This window comes from Mustela lutreola, chromosome 5 (assembly GCF_030435805.1).
Source record: "Mustela lutreola isolate mMusLut2 chromosome 5, mMusLut2.pri, whole genome shotgun sequence".
In the NCBI taxonomy this organism is placed as follows: Eukaryota; Metazoa; Chordata; class Mammalia; order Carnivora; family Mustelidae; genus Mustela; species Mustela lutreola.
In genome coordinates this window covers 138,687,429-138,698,117 of record NC_081294.1, presented here as the reverse complement: position 1 = coordinate 138,698,117, position 10,689 = coordinate 138,687,429, and the positions used below count along the sequence as shown (strand labels likewise).

At 41.8% G+C, this 10,689-nt stretch overlaps 1 long non-coding RNA gene across 1 annotated transcript in view; it reads left to right on the top strand.

Moving 5' to 3' along the window:
• Nucleotides 1-210: 210 nt before the first annotated feature.
• LOC131832554 (uncharacterized) overlaps nucleotides 211-10,689 on the top strand; it is a 31,383-nt gene continuing 20,904 nt past the window's right edge. The window contains exons 1-5 of the long non-coding RNA XR_009354099.1: nucleotides 211-415; nucleotides 1,407-1,452; nucleotides 2,043-2,097; nucleotides 4,514-4,559; nucleotides 5,518-5,724. This is a non-coding gene — a long non-coding RNA (uncharacterized LOC131832554). The remainder of the gene's footprint in view (nucleotides 416-1,406; nucleotides 1,453-2,042; nucleotides 2,098-4,513; nucleotides 4,560-5,517; nucleotides 5,725-10,689) is intronic.

The window sequence follows — 10,689 nt, the reverse complement described above, 5'->3', positions numbered from 1 at the left end:
TACACTGTCCTTTCTGAGGTCATGCGGTGCGACTAATGTCTTCTCTTATATAGTCTTGTTTTCAGTGGCTTCTGTCAAGCTTTCGATGTTTCTGCTATTTGCTGTACCTACGGTTGCTCTACGCCAGGTACCACAGAATGCAGCTGGCTGGTGTCGGTGATGCGCGTGTAATTTACAAAGAGGGCACTGAGCTCCGAATAATCACGGTTTCTTCTCCCTGTTGTTCTTCCCTCCTTTTTTCCCCTCTATCTCTTCTCTTGTTATATTTTCCTTAAAGAAATACCTGTCTTACTGTATTACAGATTCATTCTTAATTTTTCAGTGTTTCCTGATGTTTTACGTGTTTGTTGAGATTTGCCACCAGAAGGGTCCCCGGCATCCTTCCTCAGCTCCTCTCTGAGGAAGCAGAGTCCAGGTAAGTGACAAAAGAATTCTGAGACCATCTGCGTTACAGAGAAAATAGTCCTATGGCATTAGGGGGGGGACAGATGTGTCTAGAACCTTGTCATTCAGTTCTCAGAGACACGTTAGGGCTTGGCTATAAAAGCACGAGCAGACGGATGGGCGCCAAGTAAGAACTTCAAGGTTGCATTAGCATCTTTCCACCTCATTGGAGGTGAGATAGCCCCGGCATGTTCTCCAGGAAAAGGTTTGATGTGGAGTCCGAGAACTTGATGATGCGGCCAAATTGCCCATTTATGTTCATTTATGGTCAACTCTGGTTTTTCTGTTTTTATGTCCATGCCGTGGGCTTTTAGTTTGGATAATAAATATGCATGACTCTCTTCTGGGCTCTCTGCCTTTTGTGCTACTGCTGACACAGTTGGCTTGCAAGCTGTTTCCATCCCAGAAGCAAGGCCAAGTTCTGAGGAGGGGTCAGGAAAAGAGAGTTGAGCATTCTGCTAGGTCGTTAGTCAGCAACGTGGGTTGGGGGGAGTGGGCACTATTTTGAAACCCTGAGGACACTGGAAGGCAAGAGCCCCATCTGGGGATAGTTAGGAGTCTGTGGAAGAAATATTTTTAAAAATGTGACATTGTACTGGTAGAATGAAATTTGTTTTCTGGAGGTTGATTTATGAACAAGGTTCATAAAATCTAAGCATGTGTCTCCATCTTTTTACAATGGAGGCAAACATCCCTTTCCCCGTGGCTTCTCTGCTAGGCATTCCAGAGCTCGCGTGAACAGAGTTTTGTTGTAGGACAGAGCTAGAATCTTGTTCTCTATAAAGGCACGCCAAAGAGCCACACTAAGGCTGCTCAAAGTGCTTTGTGTGCCAGGATTCAAAATCTCACCTATGCTGAGCCATTCTGTCACACGGACTCATGTGGTTAGTGACCTGCAACTTCCTTATTGCTACATGGTACTTTCCCACTAATCAAGAGATTTTGCCTTTTGACCCATACAGTAACATGGAAGAGAACAGCAAAATCTAGAAAAAGAAAAGCAGGCAGGTGAGAATTATCACTTATGGATTGTACCTCTCTGGGGTAAGCGTATTGTTTTGATAGTCTCAGGAAAAATCCTTTTGTCTATCACAAGCTGGGAGAAAATCGGTATCAACCTTCCGCAAATACCTGTAAAGCTCTGCTCAGCGAGGAGCACTTCTAGGAAATAAAACAAAATAAAAATAGCCCCAAGAAGCACAAAGTACAGTCAGTGTAGAATGTTCTTGAATCCGTTTTCGGGAGGTCTGTGAGGTTTCTGTCGTGAGGACCTACAAAAGCAAAAAAAAAGATTTCTCTTACTGTTGCTAAATCAGAATTGCACAGGTGTCTGAATGAAGGAGACAGGGCCTGAGGGGACATGGGTTCAGGGTACTGGGTGGGCTTCCTCCTCTGCTGGGTGGTTACTCTTCTCTGTCTCCATCTTGATATGATGCTGGAGATTGGGAAATCCCATTCTTCCCTTAGGATGAATGTGTTGATGAGGTCTTTCCTGAGGGAGGGGTAGACAGGAGGTCAAACTTGTGCCTAGAGCAGGCACTAGACCTTTACCAACAGGGCCTCCCGCTCCAACTCGTTTCCTTTGCTTCTTGCTCTAGGTTGGCGTGGCGGTGCTGGGCCTGGACTCAGAATTCTCAAGTCCTGGATTCAAGTGTGGGTTTCCATCTCATCTGTTGTTTTGCCTTTGGCCAAATGAGAATCCTCATCATTACCTCCCAATGTGATGCAAGCTAATCCTACTAGTAAATCCACAAAACACTCCCTATTATTACCTTTTCTCTCAGAAAGGATTATATTCTCAGCACAATACTGCTGAGCATTTCCTGTTCTAGCACCCCCTTCCTGGGGTTTTGATGGACCTGGTTTGGTGTCCGACAGCTTGGAGAACTTGCTTGTTGCTACTCCAGTGATGGTTATGGCTTGGCATGGTTTAGGACCTAGTTCCTGGTCCTCATTATCTTGGGTGTGACATTAGCTAGAAATCAGTAAGAAGGCAACGGTTTCATTCGATGAGAACTGTAATGTAGAAATATTTTGATAAAATCCTAGGTACATAGAAAGTTGGTCTTTTTTTTTTTTTGATCCAGCTGGAATTGATTTCTAAAAATTTTATTTATTTTTGAGAGAGACAGAGTGAACACAAGCAGGGGGAGGGGCAGAAGCAGACTCCATGCTGGGCAGGAAACCCCATGCAGGGCTTAAATCCCAGGACTCTGGGATTATGACCTCAGCTGAAAGCAGATGCTTAACAGACTGAGCCGCCAGGTGCCCTCCAGTTGGAACTTCTAAAGCATATCCATAATGCCTGAATTCAGGGGCCTTAAGTCCGGTTGACTTCCTCTAACATGCTCTGAAGCACAGCTCCTGTTGTTAACATACAGAATACACTGTGTCTTTTTAGATTCTCAATAGCAAGGCTCACTGTTTTAAGCAATCCATTAATATTGTGGTAACTCCTAGTGTGGATTTGGGAACATCATTCTTAGGACTATTTGATATAACTAGAAGCGGTTAGCAGCAATTAGGTTTCCTAAAATACTGACTTTCCTGCAGTTAATGAAACATTTATATGCTAACACCTGCCTCAAATTAAAGTCTGGCATGCCTTCGTCTTGTCTATGCAGTGTGGTCCAGAACCCGCAGCAGAGCACCTGGGAGCTTGTTAGAAATGCTGAGTCACAAGCTCACCCCAGACGGAATCGTCAGAATCCAGATTTTAACAAGAGGGCTGCTGGTGATTTGAATGTCCACTAACGCTGACGAATACTGTCCCAGTAGACCTTACCCACTGTTTTAAAGAGAGATGAAGAAGGCAAGAATTATTGGGTGCCCTTGTCACGGAAGAATAAGGAGAATCCACAGAATCGCTTAATCAGGAATGTGCTCATCTGTGTGGACCAGCCCTAGCCAAAAGAAATAATGAGAGCGACGTGTATAGTTTTAAATGGATACACTGCTCGCTAAAAAAGTAAAAGGGACAGACAAAATCGGTGAGACATTTAGTTTAACCAAATATATCCAAAATCAAACGTGAAGAAGTACTGAGATGTTCTGCATTGTTTTTCATGACAAACCTACATGTCTATTAGATTTGGAGCGGCATCTCAGCTTATATAAGCCACGTGTCCAGTGCGCAGTGGCCGTATGTGGCAAGTGGCCACCATATTGATGGAGCGCTACAGATGAGGACATGTCCTTTCCTCACTACTCCAGGGTGCCCTGAATTGCTCAGGAAAGGGTACAGCATCAAGCTTATCCACCTAAATGCTGGAGGTGAACAGACCCAGACTCCAGGGTCCACCTCAACCCTCTGGGCTCTCCAAACGACCAGACGTTATCCTGCAGTGGTAGGATAAAATGACAATTGGACACAAAGTGTGTGTAACAAAGTAGACTCTGTTGATTGATAGTTATCATTATTAAAAAGGAGGGCACAGGTTGATTCGATGATTATCGATGAGGGATGCTTCATAGGCCTATCAGTCAAGGTCCACCAATTCTGAAAGTTTGCCTGCCCCCGCTCCTTCTCCCTATGTACACACACACTTCTCCTGAATAGACATCAAGCTCATTTATGCCTGAACATGCCAGTATTTATTTCCTGAGAACATTTTCTTACATAATGAGGATGTAATGATCAATTCATGGACTTAAAACACAATGTTCTTTCCTAGCCCACAGTCCATGTTTTCATTTTGCCAGTTGCACAACGTGGGTTTTCCTTCCTTCTCATTCTCGGATTCAGTGAGGATCATATATGACATCCAAGTATATTCTTTTCTCCTGAAACCTAGAAAGTTGTCTCGGGCTTTTCTTTGGAAATAGAGGGTATGGGGGAGTAAAAAGATCTCTCTCTCTTTTTTTTTTTTCCTTGAGCGAGAACAGGCTGGTTACATATAGGCATATCCCCCCTCAACTTGGTTTTATGTCGTGTTTCTTGAGGACTGCCTTCAGGTTATATACTTGGGAAGGTTAGCCAAATAGTTTTTAATGAAGGTACTAGTAAATAGCAGAAAAATAGCACCACTACAAAGACTGAAGGGATCTTCCTGCCTTGGATCTCTTACAGGTACGACAATTGGCTGAACAAAAAATGGACAAGCAAAGCAATGCAGGTGAGTCAGTCCTCCTTTTGGAGCTGGGAGAACAGTACAACAGCATGATCATGGTGGGACGGGGTGGGGGAAACAGGAAATCACGGCCAGTAAAGAAAGCAAGGTGAGCTTTCCAAGCACAGGAAGTAGAAAATGCAAAGGCAATGAAGTATCAAAGGACAAAAGTATTAAAGAACATGGTGGTTTATAGTCACTGAGGCTAAGAAGCTAGACTGTGCCCACTAAGTATTGCATGTTAAACTAAGGACTTTGAAATTGATGCTGCTGACAAATATTTGGAAGCATGAGCATGAGATGATTGGATTCATGTTTGAGAAAATAGCTCTTGGGGGCAAGGGAACAGAAAGGCAATAGAAATTGAAGTCAGGGGTTTTACTGAAAGAGCTCAGGACAGACACGAAAAAGGTAAAGAGAAGAGACAGTTGGGACATTTAAAAATTAGAGGAGAGAATCAAGATGCTTGAGGTTTAATTAATAATAATTAGTATTAATGGTAATGGCAGCTGCCAGACCGTGGGTCCCTACTCTTTGACAGTAGCTGAGAGATCCCATCAATCTTCAGAGCAGCTCCATGAAGCGGGTGCTATTATCAGAGTGGTAATTATAAGACATAAAACTGTTTGAGTGGATGATAACACCAGGAATCTAGGCAGAGACTATGATGTTGCCAGCGGACCACAGAATGACCCTTTACCAGTAAGGCTTTGGAGACCGATCTGGGCTGGTGCTTGGGAGGTGTCACCTTGTTGACGTAAGAGCTGCAGTCATACTGTCTAGCAGGTGACTAAGATAAACACTGAACAGGAACAAACACTACCATATAGTAAGGAATGCTCCAAAAAATGCCAGATGTTAAATGGAAAGAAAAATATCATATGTGTATGGCACACCATTTTTTGGCGTTACTATAATTGGCCTAGCCCAGTTTAGTCTCATGGTAATTGTGGCTTTCCAGCAGGGCCTGATTTGTAAAGAACACACAGTTTACTACTTTGAGAATAGGAGTTCTGGTTCAACACGGCAACACTGGAAGATCCTGAACTGCCCTGGACCCACAGACCCTACAACTGCATAAGGAATAATTTCCTCTGAAAAAGACCTAGAAACTAGCTGAACACCTCCTACCTGGGAGGTGAAGAAGAAGAAAAGACCAGCATTGAAGGAGGTAAGACAGGCAGTGACACCATCTAGCCATGTGACCCACAATCAGAAGGGATTTCAATGCACACAGCTAGGATTTTGCATCCCACATTGGGCACCCCAAATTAAAAACCAATGTGGCTTGCTTCCAGGAGGTCCACAAGGCTATAGAAATAGTACAAAAGGGGCTCCCATGCCTGTATTCACCTACCGTCAGGGCCCAGGATGGAAGCAGATCAATCTTCAAGTGGAGGAAGAGGCTCATTTGCTTTTGGAAAGCACCTTCAGCCTCCTTGGTTGCTGTGATCCTGTGGCACCAGGATGCCCGCCCCCCGGGGGGGAGCTTTTACATGCACCTGGCACCCCAGCCTCTGCTAGCCCAGACTCCTCCAGAGTCCCATAGGACTGTAAGAATCCAAGGTAGTTCTTGGCAGGTGATAACCCCCAGGGTACTGTATCGAGAGATGAAAAAACACCCTTTTTATGGGAAAGAGGCCCATTTTTCATGCAGTTTTGGGCTGAGGTTTAGCGCACACACATCGAGGGGTCTCCAGAGGTGTTCTCAGGGAACATAGGCTGGTCGTTGCCAGCTGGGCACTCACCCTTGGCCGTGCTCTAGTTAGTCCCAAAAGCTTATACATGTGGCTGGTGCCTCAGTTTTTTGTGAGTGCCACTAAGGAGACACCTCCAGGTAGCCTGGCTATGGTGGCCAGCAATGCCTAGGCCCCCTAAGACAAGAGCATGAGTGGAAGTGGGGAGGTGGAGGGAGAGGGAAAGTCTTCAGCAGGCTCCACACCAGCATGGAGTCTGAGGCAGGGCTGGTTCTCATGACCTGATCCCAAACTAAGAGTTGAATACTCAAGCAACTGAGCCACCCAGGCACCAACCTCTTCTTCTTTTTAAAGATTTTATGTATTTGAGAGAGAGAATGCACAAGCAGGAGGATGGGGCAGAGGGAGAAGCAGAAGTAGGGAGCCCAATGTGGAGCTTGATCCCAGGACCCCAGGATCACGACCTGAGCCAAAGGCAGATGATTCACCAACTGAGCCACCCAGGCAGCCCTGGACACAGCTGCTAACTGGGATCCTCCATGCCTGCATAATGACAGGTAATGGCACACCCTCAATGACTGAGAACCGCTAAAAATAAAATCAGTTCTTAGAAAATCTCAAAGGTTTGAAGGAGAACCAAGAGCTAGGGGGGAAAAAAGGGTTAAAAGATGAGGTTCATCTCCTACCCACGGCCACTTCTTCCAGAGTGGAGAGGTGGCTTTTATATACAGGGCATGAAAGGAAAAAGAGATGGCAAAACCTCAGGAAAAGAAGTCCTTAATGAAATGGAGATGAGTGATGTGCCTGATAAGGAGTTCAAAATAGTGATCATACAGTAAATCCGGTAAATACCAAGCTCAGTATTGAGTTTGGTCTCCTTGAGGAGACTGGAAATATAAGAGTGTACCAAATAGGAGTCACCGAGCCAAAGAATACAAAAGTGATATGAAAATCACCCTAAAGGGAGGCCATGCAGACTGAATGAAGCAGAAGAAAAAGGCAGTGAAGTAAAAGACAAGGCAGTGAACTCAGCCCATCAGAATATAACCAAAAAGAAGAGAAGAAACAAAAAAGTAAAAATAGCTTCAGGAACTTAGGGGACAATACAGGTAGACCAGCATTCAACATTCATATTGTAGCACTGTCAGAAGGAGAAGAGAGAAAGAGGCAGAAAAAGGACTCGAAAATATTATGTCTGAAAACACCCCGAGCTTGGGGAGGAACAAGACATTCAGATCCGTGAAGATCAGAGAGTTTCAAATAACTTGAACCCAAAGCCAAAAGAGAAAAATCGTGTTAAGCACCAGGAACCCAGGGGCGCCTGGGTGGCTCAGTGGGTTAAGCAGCTGCCTTTAGATCAGGTCATGAACCCAGGGTCCTGGGATGGAGCCCTGCGTCAGGCTCCCTGCTTCTCCCTCTGTTTGTGCCCTGTCAATTAATAAAATCTTAAAAAAAAAAAAAAATCTCCGAAAGATGATCAGATCTCTGCAAGCCACAGACGAGTGGCAGGGTATCTTAAGAATCTTCAGACCCAGAACACTTCTGACAAAGTTGTCATCAGAATTGAAGGACAGATGCATAGTGCCCAGACAAGCAAAAGCTGAAGGAGTTCATCATCACCATTTACAAGCCTACAAGAAATGTTCAAGGGACTTGTATAAGTTTAAAAGAAATGGCACTAATTAGTGACAAGACCTATGAAAGGTCTTGTCATAAATCTCACTATTAAAAGTAAATATATAGCAAAGGTGGTAGATCCTATACTTAACTTCTAAAATCACTTAAAAGCCAGTATAAATGTTAAGACAAAAATAGTAAAAATACCTTAATAAAGGGATATACAAAATGTGAGGGGGAGAGAGAAATTCTAAGAGTCTGAGAATGTATTTAAGTCCTTACCAAGTTGAAACAGACTGTACTTACAATGAGGCTTATATACAAGTTATATTCATAACAGTAAGCATGCTGTCCCTTGAGCAACATGGATTTTTTTTTTTTTGTAAAGTGGTCCACTATACTAAGTGTATTTTTCTTATGATTGTCCTTTAATTTTAGTAAATACAGTATATAATACTTGTGTAGTACAATATATGTGTTAATCAACTATGCATAGTATTGGAATACTTCCAGTCAGCAGTAGTCTGTGAGTAGTTAAGGTTTGGGGGAGTAAAAGTTATATGCAGACTTGGAATGGCATGAGAGCAGGGGTCAGTGTTCAAGGGTCAACTGTAGACCAACAAATGATGAACATAAAGGAATCTATGAAAACCACCACTGAAAGTCATGAAATCACAAAGGAAGAAAGCCCAAGAAAAAGGAATAGAAGAACAACAAAAGAGAAAATAAATAAAACGGTATAAGTACATACATTTCTTAATTACTTGAGTATGTCTCCACTTAAATTCTTCAAAGGACACAGTGACTAGACAGAAAGAACAAGACCCATCTCTATTCTAACTACAGTACACTCCAGTTATAAAGCTACACACAGACTGTAAGTGAACAGATAAAAAAGATGCTCTATGGAAAGGAAAGGAAACCTGCAGTAGCTATATTTATAACAGACCAAACAGATCTCAAGATATGTATCCAATTCTCTATACCAGTTTTACAGAAGACGGGATGAAAGCATAAGTTTTATGCAGCCAGTGAATAAAGGACATTCAAGATTTCAGATTTTTCTATAGCTACTTTAAACAAAAAAGAAAGAAGGAAAAAAAAGAAATGAGCAAATATTTTCCAAGTGAAAAAAGGACATTACATAATGTGAAAGGGTTCAATCCAACAAGAGGAAAAATATATTGGACCCAACACAGAAGCAGCTAAATATGTAAAGCAAATATTAACAAACCAAGGAGTAAGAGCAATATAATAATATGAAACTGGAATACCCCTCCCTCACTGATGGATAGATCATCTACACAGAAAATCAATAAGCAATAGGGTCCTTAAATTACACATTAGACAAAGTGAACTCAAAGGATGCCTATGTAACTTTCCATCCAAAAGCAATACAATACAGTACATAGGAAGGGACTCTGAAATCTTAGACCACAGAACATATTTTAATAAGCTTACAAAGGCTGAGATCACATCTTAATCCTCCATAATAGTATAAGACAAAAAACAACTATAGGAAGAAAACTGGGAAATTTACCTAAAGGGGGGTGTAAAACAAGATGCTACTGAACAACCAATGGGCCAATGAAGAAATCAAACGAGAAATTAAGAAATGCCTTACTCAAAGGAAAATACAACATACCAAAACTTAGGAGATACAGAAAAGCAGTTCAACGAGGGAAGTTCATAACAATAAATGCTTATATCAAGAAACTACAAAAAGATCAACAAAACTAAGAGCTGGTTCTTTGAAAAGAAATAAAACCAACAAACCTTTAGCTAGACACATTAAGAAAAAGGAGAAGTCACCCATATATCAAAAATCACAAAAAAAAAAACAAAAAAAGGAGACCTTATAACTTATACCACAGAAATACAAAAGAGCAGAAGAAGCTGCTAGGAAAAATAAACACCAACAAACTGGACAACCTAGAAGAAATCAATTTCTAGACACACAAAAACTACTTTTTTCAAGACTGAGTCATGAAAAAAATCTGAGCAGACCAATTACTAGAAATAGAATTTATTCAGTAATCCCAAACCTCCCAACACACCAAAGTCAAGGACATATCTTCCTTGGTGAATCCTAACAAAGATTCCAAGATTATTAACATCGATCCTTCTCAGCCTCTTCCAAAAAATCAGTATTCAGACATTTCTGAGTTTATTTTACGAAGCCAGATTTATCCTGGTACTAAAACCAGACAAGCCCACCAGAAGAAAAGAAAACACAGGCCAGTATGTCTGATGAACAAAGATACAAAAATACTCAATAAAATACTAGCTAACAGAATTCAACAATGTATTGCCAAGATCACACACCATGATTGAGTGGGATTTGTTCCAGTGATGCAGGGAGGTTTCCATATCCATATACCGACAGGATACATCATATTAACAAAAGGAAGGGTAAAAGTCATGATCATGTCAATAGTTAAAAAAAAAAAGCATCTGATAAAACTTAAGAGCCATTTATGATAAAAACTCTCAACGAAATCCCTATAGAAGAAATGTACCTCCAAGTAATAAAGGCCAAATGTGACAAGACCACAGTGCACATTATACCAATGGTGAAAAGCTAAAAGCTCTTCCTCTAAGATCAGGATTAAGACAAGTGCATTCTTGCCACTTGTATTCAACATAGTAAATGCCATCCTAACCAGAGCAATTAGGCAACAAATTAAAGATATCTAAGCTGGCAAGGATTAAAACTGTCACTATTTGCACATGACATCTAGTAGAAAACTCTAAACATTACACCAAAGAACCCGTTAGAACTAACGAATTTGGTTAAGTTGAAAGATACAAACTCTACATAT